A 13,403-nucleotide genomic window follows, 5' to 3' on the forward strand; every position below is an offset into this window, starting at 1 on the left:
CATAAGCCGCAGTACTTAAATTCCCCACAAGGTGGCATCCGACCCATTGTTAGGGGAACGCACGTACAGGAAGTGATGTAAGGTTCTGACAGATCTATTGGGAAGTAGAGAGGAGACATCGCTGGAACCGGCAGCAGAGGAGGTAATAAGATATTATTTTATAGTAACCCCCCCCCCGTCATGTCCGTCCTCGTCCTCCATAGTCACTGTGACATCATTCATCTCCACTGGACCCGTTGTGCAGAACAATTAGGTACTTCCCCATATTTGTTGATGGATGGACCTATTTTTCCCTAAACAATATTCAAATTTGCGTGGTGTCGACTGGCTCATTGCCTTCGCCGAGAGTCTTTTCCAAGTTTTAACTACTCTATCGGTAAAATAATACTTTCTAACGTTACCCTTTCATTCTTGCATCTGCTAGAGATCTACAGTACAAGTTCTCATCCGGGCAGCAGAAGGAATGATCATCCCTACAGGACATAGAAGAAGGGATAAAGCTCCAGGCTGACGGGAGAGGTGAGCGGTGCCGGGAATTCTGGGACATGGTCCAGGAACAGACGAGGGGCGTGTCTGGGTGGTGACTGTATCATTGTGTGTGTCAGGTTCCTATAAGGTGTCAGGATGTCTCTGTCTATCTCTCCATGGAGGAGTGGGAGTATCTAGAAGGACACCGGGATCTCTACAAGGACGTGGTGATGGAGAATGCCCCGCCCCTCACATCACCGGGTAAGAGGAGAGAGCAGTACGGAGGGTCCGCCTACATCCCCCATCATCTGATACACACATAGAAACAATGTATTCAGTCAGTGTGTGTGTTTCCTACAGATGGATCCAGTAAGAGGAACCCACCAGAGAGATGTCCCCGCCCCCTGTATTCCCAGGATCCCACCCAGGAACATCTCACCATCCTCCACCATGATCAGGTAGGTGGAACTGAGCTAGTGGACTCAGAAATGTCTTCTAGGCTGTTAGGTTCCATAACATATTTCTTTTCACAAATATATTCTTTCAACGTTGGGGGTTTAGGATACAGAACTGAAAGACATGAAAGTTGAGGTTAAAACAGAAGATAAGGTGTTGGTGAGCGGACATCAGCAGTCTATGGAGGAGGGAGGTCCTCTGTATTCCGTGAAAGATCACACCGTCCCTCAACATGATCAGGTCGGTGAGACCTAAAATCTATTCTAAGCTACAAGGACATTCTATGTAATCTCTATTATAAATGTGTGCCATCACCTTCGGGGGTTTAGGGTGAAGATCTGAAAGAAATCAAAGTTGAAGTTAAAGAGGAAGAAGAAGAGACGTTGGTGGGAGGAGCTCAGCAGTCTACGGAGGAGGGGGAGATGGTTAAGAAAAGTGACCAGGAGGAATCTTCTCTGTATATTGACATACGTAAGTGGAGAAACCGATCAAAATTCTTCAAGTGTAAAATATGGATTTACATTGTTACAAGGTAATATCTCAGATGTGCCCACCAACAAATGTCTAAACCCGCAATATATGCAGATGAATGGAGACAACATATAGAAAGTTTGGGCCAATTTTCCCCAAATAGGATAAAAGAATGTGTTCCCGATCCTTAACGGCAATCCTAGAACATTCCAGATCAACATAACACAATGTTTTATTTTCACATAAACATTAAAAGCCATTCATGAATGTTGTATTTGTAAAGACATCCATGGAATTAGCTAGAGCAAGACCTTGGGGAAGTCCAGTCCACATTTCTATTAGTGGTCATTGGGGACACCGTTGACCACTGGGTGCATGGCATTGGATGACAGTAAGAACGTCATCGATGTATCTACCCTACAACAATCTTACCAACAAATGAGGAGGAGATACTGTACACCATATAAAGGTCCATCTCCATTCCTCAATATAACGTCATGTGACCAACAAATGAGGAGGAGATACTGTACACCATATGAAGGTCCATCTCCATTCCCCAATATAACGTCATGTGACCAACAAATGAGGAGGAGATACTGTACACCATATGAGAGGTCCATCTCCATTCCTCAATATAAAGTTATATTTATAATCTTTACTTAAAACTTGTTTTGCCTACAGATGGACTCTATGTCAGGAATACCTCTGAGGGACGTCTTGTTTCTCCAAACTATAATGACATCACACAACATTCTCCAGGAGTGAATCCCATTACTCATAATAGACATCACAGTCCTTCCCATTCAGAGACATCGATGAATCCCTCTAATCCTGAGAAATCTTCTGACCAATCACAGACTATTACTCCAGATATCCATCTTGGATCTCACAGTGTGGAGAGATCAACAGGCCCATATAATCCTGAGACATCTTCTTCAAGTCATGTGGAAGATCACAAGGGAGAGAGCCCAGTGTCATGTACTGTGTGCGGCAAAACATTCACTGACAAAAAAGCACTTCCGACACATATCAGAAATCACAAACGCGAGCGTCCTTTTTCATGTTCAGAGTGTGGGAAAAGTTTCACTGAGAAAAGCTTACTTCTTGTACACCAGAGAATTCATACTGGTGAGCGACCGTTCTCATGTTCAGAATGCGGCAAATGTTTCACTCAGAAAGGCTCACTTCTTACACACCTTAAAAGTCACACAGGTGAGCGTCCTTTCTCATGTTCAGACTGCGGGAAAAGTTTTGCTGTGAAGCGTTTTCTTCTTTATCATCAGAGAATTCACACAGGCGAGAGTCCCTATGCATGTTCAGAATGCGGGAAATGTTTCACCCAAAAAGGACACTTCGTTTCACACCAGAGAATTCACACTGGTGAGCGTCCTTATTCATGTTTCGGAGTGTGGGAAGTGTTTTGCTCTGAAGGAAACCCTTCATAAACACCAGAGATGTCACACAGGTGAACGTCCCTATTCATGTTCAGAGTGTGGGAAAAGTTTCACTCAGATACAAAGTCTTTATAAACATCAGAGATGTCATACGGGTGAACGGCCATATTCATGCTCAGAGTGTGGAAAAAGTTTTACAGAGAAAACAGTACTTCTTGCACACCAGAAAAGTCACACGGGAGAGCGTCCTTTTGCATGTTCAGAATGTGGGAAGTCTTTCAGCGAGAAGGGAGGCCTTCTTAAACACCAGAGAATTCACACAGGGGAACGTCCTTATGCATGTTCAGAGTGCGGAAAATCTTTCACTATGAAACAACACCTGGTTACCCACCAGAGAGTTCACACAGGTGAGCGGCCTTTCTCGTGTTCAGAGTGTGGGAAAAGCTTCACTATGAAACAAAACCTTCTTAAACACCAGAAAAATCATGCACGCTAGAACCCTTTCTTCTGCATTGATTGTGAGAAATGTTGTAGTGAGAAAACAAAACCAAATAAGTCACATGGGGTGAGCGTCCATTTTCATGATCAGTGTGGGAAAAGTTTGACATAAAATGGAAATCTAATGAGAGATCGGTGTATACACATCTGCTGATACTTTTGACAAATGTAGAGTAGCATTTAACGAGGACTAATTAGTCCATAGAACAACTGTAAAATTAAAACTGGGTTGAAATGGGGAGATCGGCGCTGCAGGGGAGGCACTTCTATTTATAAAATCATGCCTGCAGGACCCAAGAATGGAGAGATGAACATACCAGAGAACGTTTGTAACTCAACAAGCCTTTTAATTTTTTTGGAGGCAGAGAATAGTCCCGAGTTTGTAGCTACGCACACCTTGGCATACGTGGGGTGGGTTGGACATTTTTAGGGGCATGGTTTGATAGTTATAGACCTCTAGGGATTTAATTCTAGTAGTTTTGGGTCCGCCAAACATGCAGTGATGACTTTTCCCGCACTCATAAAGACCACACCATAGTACTACACTGGTTATACACGGCCAATTATGGCAACACATGGGCAACATGATGGGTCTGCTCTGTCTACTGGAGGGGGAAAGGATCAATCTAAAAATTTAATAACCCAAAGCATCCAATCATGGTTACCCTGACAACAAGAAACCTTTTTATAGATTACTATTGGCTGCTAGTCATTGATCCTTTTATTTTTTTGCTTTATAGAAGTAGCCGGATTTTCATGGTCCAATCATTGCGCAATTTCTAAATGTGATATTTATTTTTAACTTCAATTATACAGTTTTGTTTCTCACACATAGTTTTCTTTTATGTTTATAAATTATTCTGATCTGGTAAAATAAATCCCCAAACTTATATTATTATTAATATTCTGTCCTTTTTCTTTTATTTTTGTTACAAATTACCACCGGTAATGGGAATGAGCTCAGTTCATAGAGAGTCCTCCATTGGTGATTGGAATGAGCTCAGGTCATAGAGAGTCCTCCATTGGTGATGGGAATGAGCTCAGTTCATAGAGAGTCCTCCATTGGTGATGGGAATGAGCTCAGTTCATAGAAAGTCATCCATTGGTGATGGGAATGAGCTCAGTTCATAGAGAGTCCTCCATTGGTGATGGGAATGAGCTCGGTTCATAGAGAGTCCTCCATTGGTGATGGGAATGAGCTCAGTTCATAGAGAGTCATCCATTGGTGATGGGAATGAGCTCAGTTCATAGAGAGTCCTCCATTGGTGATGGGAATGAGCTCAGTTCATAGAGAGTCCTCCATTGGTGATGGGAATGAGCTCAGTTCATAGAGAGTCCTCCATTGGTGATGGGAATGAGCTCAGGTCATAGAGAGTCCTCCATTGGTGATGGGAATGAGCTCGGTTCATAGAGAGTCCTCCATTGGTGATGGGAATGAGCTCAGATCATAGAGAGTCATCCATTGGTGATGGGAATGAGCTCGGTTCATAAAGAGTCATCCATTGGTGATGGGAATGAGCTCAGATCATAGAGAGTCCTCCATTGGTGTTTTATTAGTAGGACAGCCCGTAAGGTCCAGTTTTACACTAGTGATGGGCAAACTTGCTCTTTTGGCAAACGCACTAAGAAGTTTGCCAACTGCAAACTTTAATGTGAACACTATTGAAGTCAATGGGGGGCAAATCTTGGAATAATTCTCTCCATTTTCAAGGCTAATAGCCAAGGAATTGTCAAACAAAGAGCACCAAGCTGCATGTAGGAGACAGAACAGCTATCAAAGCATTTAAAATAAAGTTCTTCGTAAAAATTGCCAAACAGCGGCTAGCACAGCATAGCTTGTGAACTTTTAGTGGAGTAGATCACTGTATTCTCTACAAAGATCAATACAATTTCAACAAAGTGTGCACAAAAAACACTTCAGATGCACAACCAGAAATGAGGATTTGTTGATGAAGGAATAAAAAAATTCAGAGCCATGAAAATAGTGTACACATGGCATGATGGCTGGAGAGTATGTAAGCCGTTCTATGAGGCAGCAGTGTAAGAGGGAGAGACAAGGCCGGTTTTGGGAAAAAACCTAAATTACAAATTACAGAAGATTAGAGGCAAGAGGCGGACATATTGCAGAGGCATGGTGCAATGTAAGCCTGTTTAGTAGGCCCGCATTTGAGGCGCGCTTTATCAAGCAGTAAAATCGCATTGGATTATATCAGAGAAGTAAGCAACGAATCAGTGGCAAGGGATGTTAGAGGATGGCGGGCCAGCAGAGGTGGCAATAGATGGTGATGAATGGCAGGTAGGCATCGGTGGCATGAAATGTTAAAGGAGAACTATGGGGTTAGGGCTTTTCCCCATAGTTCTCCTCAGGGTCACGGGAGGACATAAAGTAGAGTCCTCCCGTCACCCAAAACTCAGTATACCGCGAACTACAGCTCCCTATATACTGAGACGCCGCAGCCCGGGACGGATCCCGGCATTACTGTCTGGATCCACCCAGCTGTGTGAGTGAAGCTATCTGGAGGCTGTACCCGCCCCCTCCCGTTCCGTCAGTCATCGCTGGAGGATCGGGGAGGGATCTATCCAGGGAGCACGGCTCTCTGCAGGGAGATGATTGAGAAGTGAGCGAGCGACCGTATGTGTTCGCTCACTTCCCGATCTATTGAGCCGACGTGCGACAGTTTCATTGTCACAGGACGGCTCAGATTATGAGGCTGAGTGAAAATCACCCCCCTCATAGTTCTCCTTTAATGAATGGCGGGCCATGAATGAGATGTAGTGCCCTTACCTATGCTTGCTGGAACCACATGCTTGTGGTCATGTGGACTCTGCTGCTGACTGTCGGAGGAGGGTGAAAAAATGGTGACCAGGCAACTGCTCAGGCCATGAAAAGGGGCAGACCACACTATCAGCCGTAAAAACTATCAATTTTGCCGAGGTGGCATCATGACGCTGGGCAAGTGGGCGACTTGCCTATTTTTTTCTTCGACTCCAGCAGCTAAGGAAGAGACACCGGCCTGCTCAAGGATGTATCTAGAGACAGTAGGGTGGGGTTATGGAGGCTTTGAGCAAGGATGAAGTCTACCCTTGGCCTTACTAAGCGTGGTCACACGCTGACCCTCCTACCTGCTTGATGTGCCATAAGCCATTCCCGTAAACCCCTTTGTCAGACTCCCACCCCTATGACTTGAGGCCGCAGATGGAGATTCGTGTGGACTGGTGGAACAGGAGAGGAGCGAGGTGGAGGAGGACTGTGGGCCTTTGGCTGATTTCTGGTAACATTCACGTGCTCTTCCCACCGAGCTCTGTCGTGAACAGCCACATGTCTCCTCACGCATGTGGTACCACAATGACTGGTAGATGTACCATGCGTGATACGCCGAAGACGGCGGCTGAACACTGCTACACTGCTCTCTGCACCACATGTATGAAAAAAAGGACCACACTGCTGAGCCCGGTGGAGCGGACCTAATTTAGGGGCGCCGTCCCCGTACCACCTGCTTAGCTGGAAGACTGCAGGGCAAGCCTGGAATTTGATTGAACTCTTACTTTCTCAAACAACTCATCCCCACACAGCTACCACCTTTTGTATCACTCGCCCCTCCCCTTTATGATTGTGAGCTCCCAGGATCAGGACCCTCCTAACCATCCTGTCTGGAACTGTATTGTTTACATTTTAAAGGGCTGCGCAAAATGTTGGCACTTTATAAATCCCTTATTATAATAATGTGAGCTTCAAGCATCGGGTTCTGTACTGTTGGCTCTTTATAGACCGGTGTGTACTGGTAAAATCAGCCATGGAGTGCGTTCCAGGTCCGGAGTCGTGGCCTTGCCTCAGCGCTTGACCAAGTCTTTGACGGTTTAAAATCAGCCATGGAGTGTGTTCCAGGTCCGGAATCTTGGCATTGCCTCAGCGCTTGGCCAAGTCGTTGACGGTTAAAATAAGCCATGGAGTGTGTTCCAGGTCTGGAGTCGTGGCCTTGCCTCAGTGCTTGGCCAAGTCGTTGACGGTTAAAATAAGCCATGGAGTGTGTTCCAGGTCCGGAGTCGTGGCCTTGCCTCAGCGCTTGACCAAGTCTTCGAAGGTTAAGTCAGCCATGGAGTGAATTCCAGGTCCGGAGTCGTGGCATTTCCTCAGTGTCTGACCATGTCCTTAAAGGGTCAAATCAGCCATGCAGTGCGTTTCACGTCCGGAGTCGTGGCTTTGCCTCAGCGCTTGACCATGCCCTTAAAGGTTAAAATCAGCCATGGAGTCTGTTCTAGGTCTGGAGTCGTGGCATTGCCTCAGCGCTTGACCAAGTCTTCGGTTAAAATCAGCCATGGAGTCTGTTCCAGGTCTGGAGTCGTGGCCTTGGCTCGGCACTTGACCAAGTCTTCGGTTAAAGTCAGCCATGGAGTGTGTTGCAGGTCAGGAGTCGTGGCATTGCCTCAGTGCTTGATCATGTCCTTAAAGGTTAAAAGCAGCCATGGAGTGTGTTCCAGGTTCGGAGTCGTGGCCTTGCCTCAGTGCTTGACCAAGTCTTCGAAGGTTACAATCGGCAATGGAGTGTGTTTCAGGTCCGGAGTCCTGGCCTTGCCTCAGCGTTTGACCAAGTCTTCGTAGACTGACACTGTGAGTAGACCTTTCGGGCTGTTCATCGGGAACTTCTTTGTTATGGGTTCCCCTGTGCGCCTTCAAAGCTTCCCACAGGTCTCATTGCAGAAGGGTTTAACGCTGAGGGACTGAGCGCTGACGTCATCCGCTGGTTGGAGTGTGACTTCTCTTTCCCACCAGTCAGCATTGAGGAAGCATCATCCTACTTGCAAGACTCCATCTACATCAACCAGAACCCAATGTATCCCACAAAAAAAAAAAAGCAGAAATCTGATACAATGTAACAAACATTATCATATAATAATAACAGACAATTGGTGATTTATTATAAATATAAGGCGGCCTCAGCAGCTCCACATACAGAATACGTTTACCACCAATGCCGACTTCCTGACCCCAAGGGTGGGACTATGTAACCAGGCCTGGGTGGTTCCATCATTCCAAACTTCACACCCTGTCCTTGGACAATCAACATCTACACATTCCATGGTGATTGGTCCGAGGCGCCTCTGAGCTGTGTGGATATAAAATCTAGGGGAACCTTCCTGACAATCATCAGAACCATAGAAGAGTCCTGGAGAAGCTACGAAAGGTCTTCAACAGAAGAAGTCCAACTGAATGCGACCAACTACTGAGGACAATACAATACTACGACCTATAAATGAGAACCAGCGTCAGACAACATGAGCCGAAGTTCTCCACAAGGTGGTGATCTAAGGGAACTCACAAACAGGAAGTGATGTAAAGGCCAGACAGGAAGTTCTGAGTCGCATAGAAAGGAAGTAGAGAGGAGACATTGTTGCAACTCGCAACAAACAGAGGAAGTAGTAAGATATTATTATACATTTACACCCAATGATCGCCCTTCTCTTCCATAGTCATTGTCCTATACTGGAGCATTTGTCTACAAAATAGTGAGGATGGTGGTGGTAGAGCTCCCAAGTGGAGCATTTGTGGAGGGTCACATGACGTCACTCTTATCTCTAATTAAGGCCTACCTGGAGAGGTGAGGAGGATTCTGGGAAGTTTGTACTGATAATTGTTCATTTCTTTCTTTACGCAGGTTTATGACGTACGAGGAAAATATCTGGTGAGCCGATACCACCCGACAGATGTCTTCACAGAGCCTCCACCTCACCGCCTGACAACAGAGCCAAGAGGATTCTAGAAGTCACCGAGAAGATCATTGACGGGAGAGGTGAGCGGTCCTGGGAATTCTGGGACATGATCCAGGAACAGACAAGGGGTGTGTCTGGGTGGTGACGGGAGAGGTGAGCGGTGCCGGGAATTCTGGGACATGATCCAGGAACAGACAAGGGGTGTGTCTGGGTGGTGACTGTATCATTGTGTGTGTCAGGTTCCTATAAGGTGTCAGGATGTCTCTGTCTATTTCTCCATGGAGGAGTGGGAGTATCTAGAAGGACACCGGGATCTCTACAACGACGTGGTGATGGAGAATGCCCCGCCCCTCACATCACCGGGTAAGAGGAGAGAGAAGTACGGAGGCTCCGCCTACATCCCCCATCATCTGATACACACATAGAAACAATGTATTCAGTCAGTGTGTGTGTTTCCTACAGATGGATCCAGTAAGAGGAACCCACCAGAGAGATGTCCCCGTCCTCTGTATTCCCGGGATTCCACCCAGGAAGATCTCACCGTCCCTCACCATGACCAGGTAGGTATTACTGAGACCTAAAAATGTATTCCAGGTAATAGATTCCATCCCACCATGTAATCTCTTGTTCCTTTTTATAATTGTCTGCAACCATCTTTTGGATTTAGGGTGAAGAGCTGAAGGACATCAAGGTTGACGTTAAAAAAGAAGAACAGTTTATGAGTGGAGATCAGCAGTCTATGGAGAAGGGTGGTCCTCCGTATTCCTCAATGGATCACACCATCCCTCACCATGAGCAGGTAGGTGGTACTCAAAAACATATATGATGATATCATTCTTGTTCCTTTTTGTTATGTGTTCCGTCATTTTTGGGGTTTTAGGGTGAAGGACTGGAAGACATCAAAGCTGAGATAAAAGAGGAAGAAGAAGAGACGTTGGTGAGGAGAGATCAGCAGTCTATGGAGGAGGGGGAGATGATTATGGAAAGGAAGCAGGAGGAATCTTCTCTACGTATCGGCACAAGTAAGGACCCGTTCACTTCAATTATATTTCACGTGTATTGACATTGTTGCAAGATTTGCAAAATGTTTACACTCTAAAGAAATCCAAACCTGCAGTATAGTCATTGTTAAGCCAACAATATTCCATCCGACTCCTTCAATGTTATAAATCGAACTTTGTCAAGCCAGGTGGTGCCAACACGGTCGTCCACAGCTGGAATGAGAGGCAGGAATTGGCTGAAATTCAAGATGTGTGTGGCCAGTTTTAGTGTCCCAATGGGGTAATGCCAAAGACTTTAGCCAGGATCCTGCTTCAGCACCTGAGCTCTGAGGGATCTCCTTCGCACCTGATTGCTCTGGTAGGCCGCTTGGCACAGTCAACACATTCCTGTGCAATACCTCACTAGATCGAGCTCGTCTGATTTCTTGCAATAGATCTACAGTTCCTTGGGGAAGATTTTTGGTTTCCAAAACAAGCATCAATATGCATCATATGTTCTCGGTGGCACTTCTGTCCACAGGCCTCTGCTTGTTTGGGGGCCATGCTGTACTCTTATTATCTAGGGTGCCAAATGGAGAACTTATGTTTTCCAAACAAGGATACTGAAGCCCTCATCTAGGTGTGGTTCTTCAGGCCCATTCCTAGACAGACAGAAGCTTTCCTGGGCCTCCTAACCTGAAAATGGTGTCCAACCAATGTTAGCATGGAGGTCTGTCCCCACCAAGGTCATTGTACTAGAACATGGAAAAGTCCAAATCCTTTCATCCTTCCTGGAAACTTAGTTCTTAACCCAGTCAGAAGCTTTCCTGGGCCTCCTAACCCAAAAAATGTCCAACCAATAATACCAATACACCATATGAAGGTCCATCTCCATCCCCCAATATAACGTCATGTGACCAACAAATGAGGAGGAGACACTGTACACCATATGAAGGTCCATCTCCATTCCTCAATATATCGTCATGTGACCAACAAATGAGGAGGAGATACTGTCCACCATATGAAGGTCCATCTCCATTCCTCAATATAACGTCATGTGACCAACAAATGAGGAGGAGACACTGTACACCATATGAAGGTCCATCTCCATTCCTCAATATAACGTCATGTGACCAACAAATGAGGAGGAGACACTGTACACCATATGAAGGTCCATCTCCATTCTCAGTGTCACAATTACACCGATATTGTGCTGTTGGAATGGTTTGTATTCATATATTATAATGTAAAAATTGTTTTCCAGCAGATCGGATCTATGTCTGGAATACTTCTGAGGGACGTCTTGTATCTCCAGATTGTAATGACATCACACAACATTCTCCAGGAGTGAATCTCATTACTCAAAATAGACATCACCGACCTTCCCATTCTGAGAGATCGATGGATCCCTCTAAACCTGAGGAATCTTCTGACCAATCACAGACCAGGACTCTGAGTTCTCCCAATACAGATACTTTACCAGATCCATCTAATCCCATGGAATCTTCTATAGGCCATGGAGCAGTTCACACAGGAGAGAGTTCATTGTCCTGTACGGAGTGTGGGAAATCTTTCACCAACAAAAAAGCACTTCTCACACATGTTAGAAATCACAAACGTGAACGACCTTTTCCTTGTTCTGAATGCGGGAAATGTTTCACTGAGAAAGGCTTACTTATTATACACCAGAGAATCCATACTGGTGAGCGTCCTTTCTCGTGTTCAGAGTGTGTGAAAAGTTTCATTAAGATAGGAGATCTTCACAAACACCAGAAGACTCACACAGGCGAACGTCCTTTCTCATGTTCAGAGTGTGGAAAAAGTTTCACTCAGAAAAGCTCACTTCTTACACACCAGAAGAGTCACACAGGTGAGCGTCCCTATTCGTGTTCAGACTGTGGGAAATCTTTTGTTCTGAAACATGTACTTCTTTATCACCAGAGAACTCACACAGGTGAGCGTCCTTATTCATGTTCGGAGTGTGGGAAGTGCTTTGCTCAGAGAGGACACTTTCTTTCACACCAAAGAATTCACACCGGTGAGCGTCCGTATTCATGTACAGAGTGTGGGAAATGTTTTACCCAGAAGGAAACTCTTCATAAACACCAGAGATGTCACACGGGTGAGCGTCCCTATTCCTGTACAGAGTGCGGCAAAAGTTTCACTCAGATACAAACTCTTTATAAACACCAGAGGTGTCACACAGGTGAACGGCCCTATTCATGCTCAGAGTGTGAGAAAAGTTTCACTGAGAAAAATGTTCTGCTTGCACACCAGAAAAGTCACACGGGTGAGCGTCCTTTTTCATGTTCAGAGTGTGGGAAAAGTTTCAGTGAGAAAGGAAGCCTTCTTAAACACCAGAGAATTCATACGGGTGAGCGTCCTTATGCATGTTCCGTGTGTAGGAAATGTTTTACTGAGAAAGGACACCTTCTTATACACCAGAGAATTCACACAGGCGAGCGTCCTTTTCCCTGTTCAGAGTGTGGGAAAAGTTTCACTCTTAAACAACACTTTCTTAAACACCAGAGAAGTCACACAGGGGAGCGTCCTTTTTCATGTTCAGAGTGTGGGAAATGTTTCAGTCAAAAAGGAAACCTACATAGACATCAGAGAGTGCACACAGATGAGGGTTGTTATTCATGTCCAGAGTGTGGTAAATGTTATACGCAGAAAGAAAGCCTTCTTAAACATCAGAGATGCCACATGGGTGAACAGCAACACTCATGCTCAGAGTGTGGGAAACATTTTACAGGGGAAAAGGGACTTCTTGCACACCAGAAAAGTCACACTGGAGAGCTGCCTTTCTCGTGCTCAGAGTGTGGGAAATGTTTTAATCAGAAATATACACTACTTGTTCATCAAAGAATTCACACGGGTGAGCGTCCTTTTTCATGTCCAGAGTGCGGGAAAAGCTTCACTGAGAATGGAAAACTTCTCATACACCAGAGAAGTCACACAGGTGAGCGTCCTTATGCATGTTCAGAGTGCAGAAAGAGTTTCACTATGAAACAGCACCTTATTACGCACCAGAGAATTCACACGGGTGAGCGGCCTTTCTCGTGTTCAGAGTGCGAGAAAAGCTTTATTATGAAACAACATCTTCTTAAACACCAGAAAACTCACTCACGTTAGCACCCTTCTGTTCAGAGTGTGGGAAATGTTGGGAAAAAGGATAACACTAAAAATGCGATAGCGTCCAATCAGAATAAATCGTTCTCCGAAGGAACCTCTATAGATTACTATTGGCTGAACGCCACGATCAATTGTATTCATTATATAAAATATTATTTAGTTTAACAATTAGTTTCATCTCATATATCAGTTATTGTGATCTTGTAAAATAAAACGCAACAATTTATAACAATCTGTCCTGAGTCTTGTTTATAAATTAACCCTCATTAGATGATTCGTGATGGGAATGAGC

General features: G+C 45.1%; 1 pseudogene; it reads left to right on the top strand.

The window, feature by feature from the left end:
* Positions 1–1,047: 1,047 nt before the first annotated feature.
* On the top strand, positions 1,048–13,114 carry LOC108803681 (annotated as a pseudogene).
* The last annotated feature ends 289 nt before the right edge of the window (positions 13,115–13,403 follow it).

Source organism: Nanorana parkeri, unplaced genomic scaffold (assembly GCF_000935625.1).
Source record: "Nanorana parkeri isolate BGI_ZX_2015 unplaced genomic scaffold, ASM93562v1 scaffold4019, whole genome shotgun sequence".
Classification (NCBI taxonomy): Eukaryota; Metazoa; Chordata; class Amphibia; order Anura; family Dicroglossidae; genus Nanorana; species Nanorana parkeri.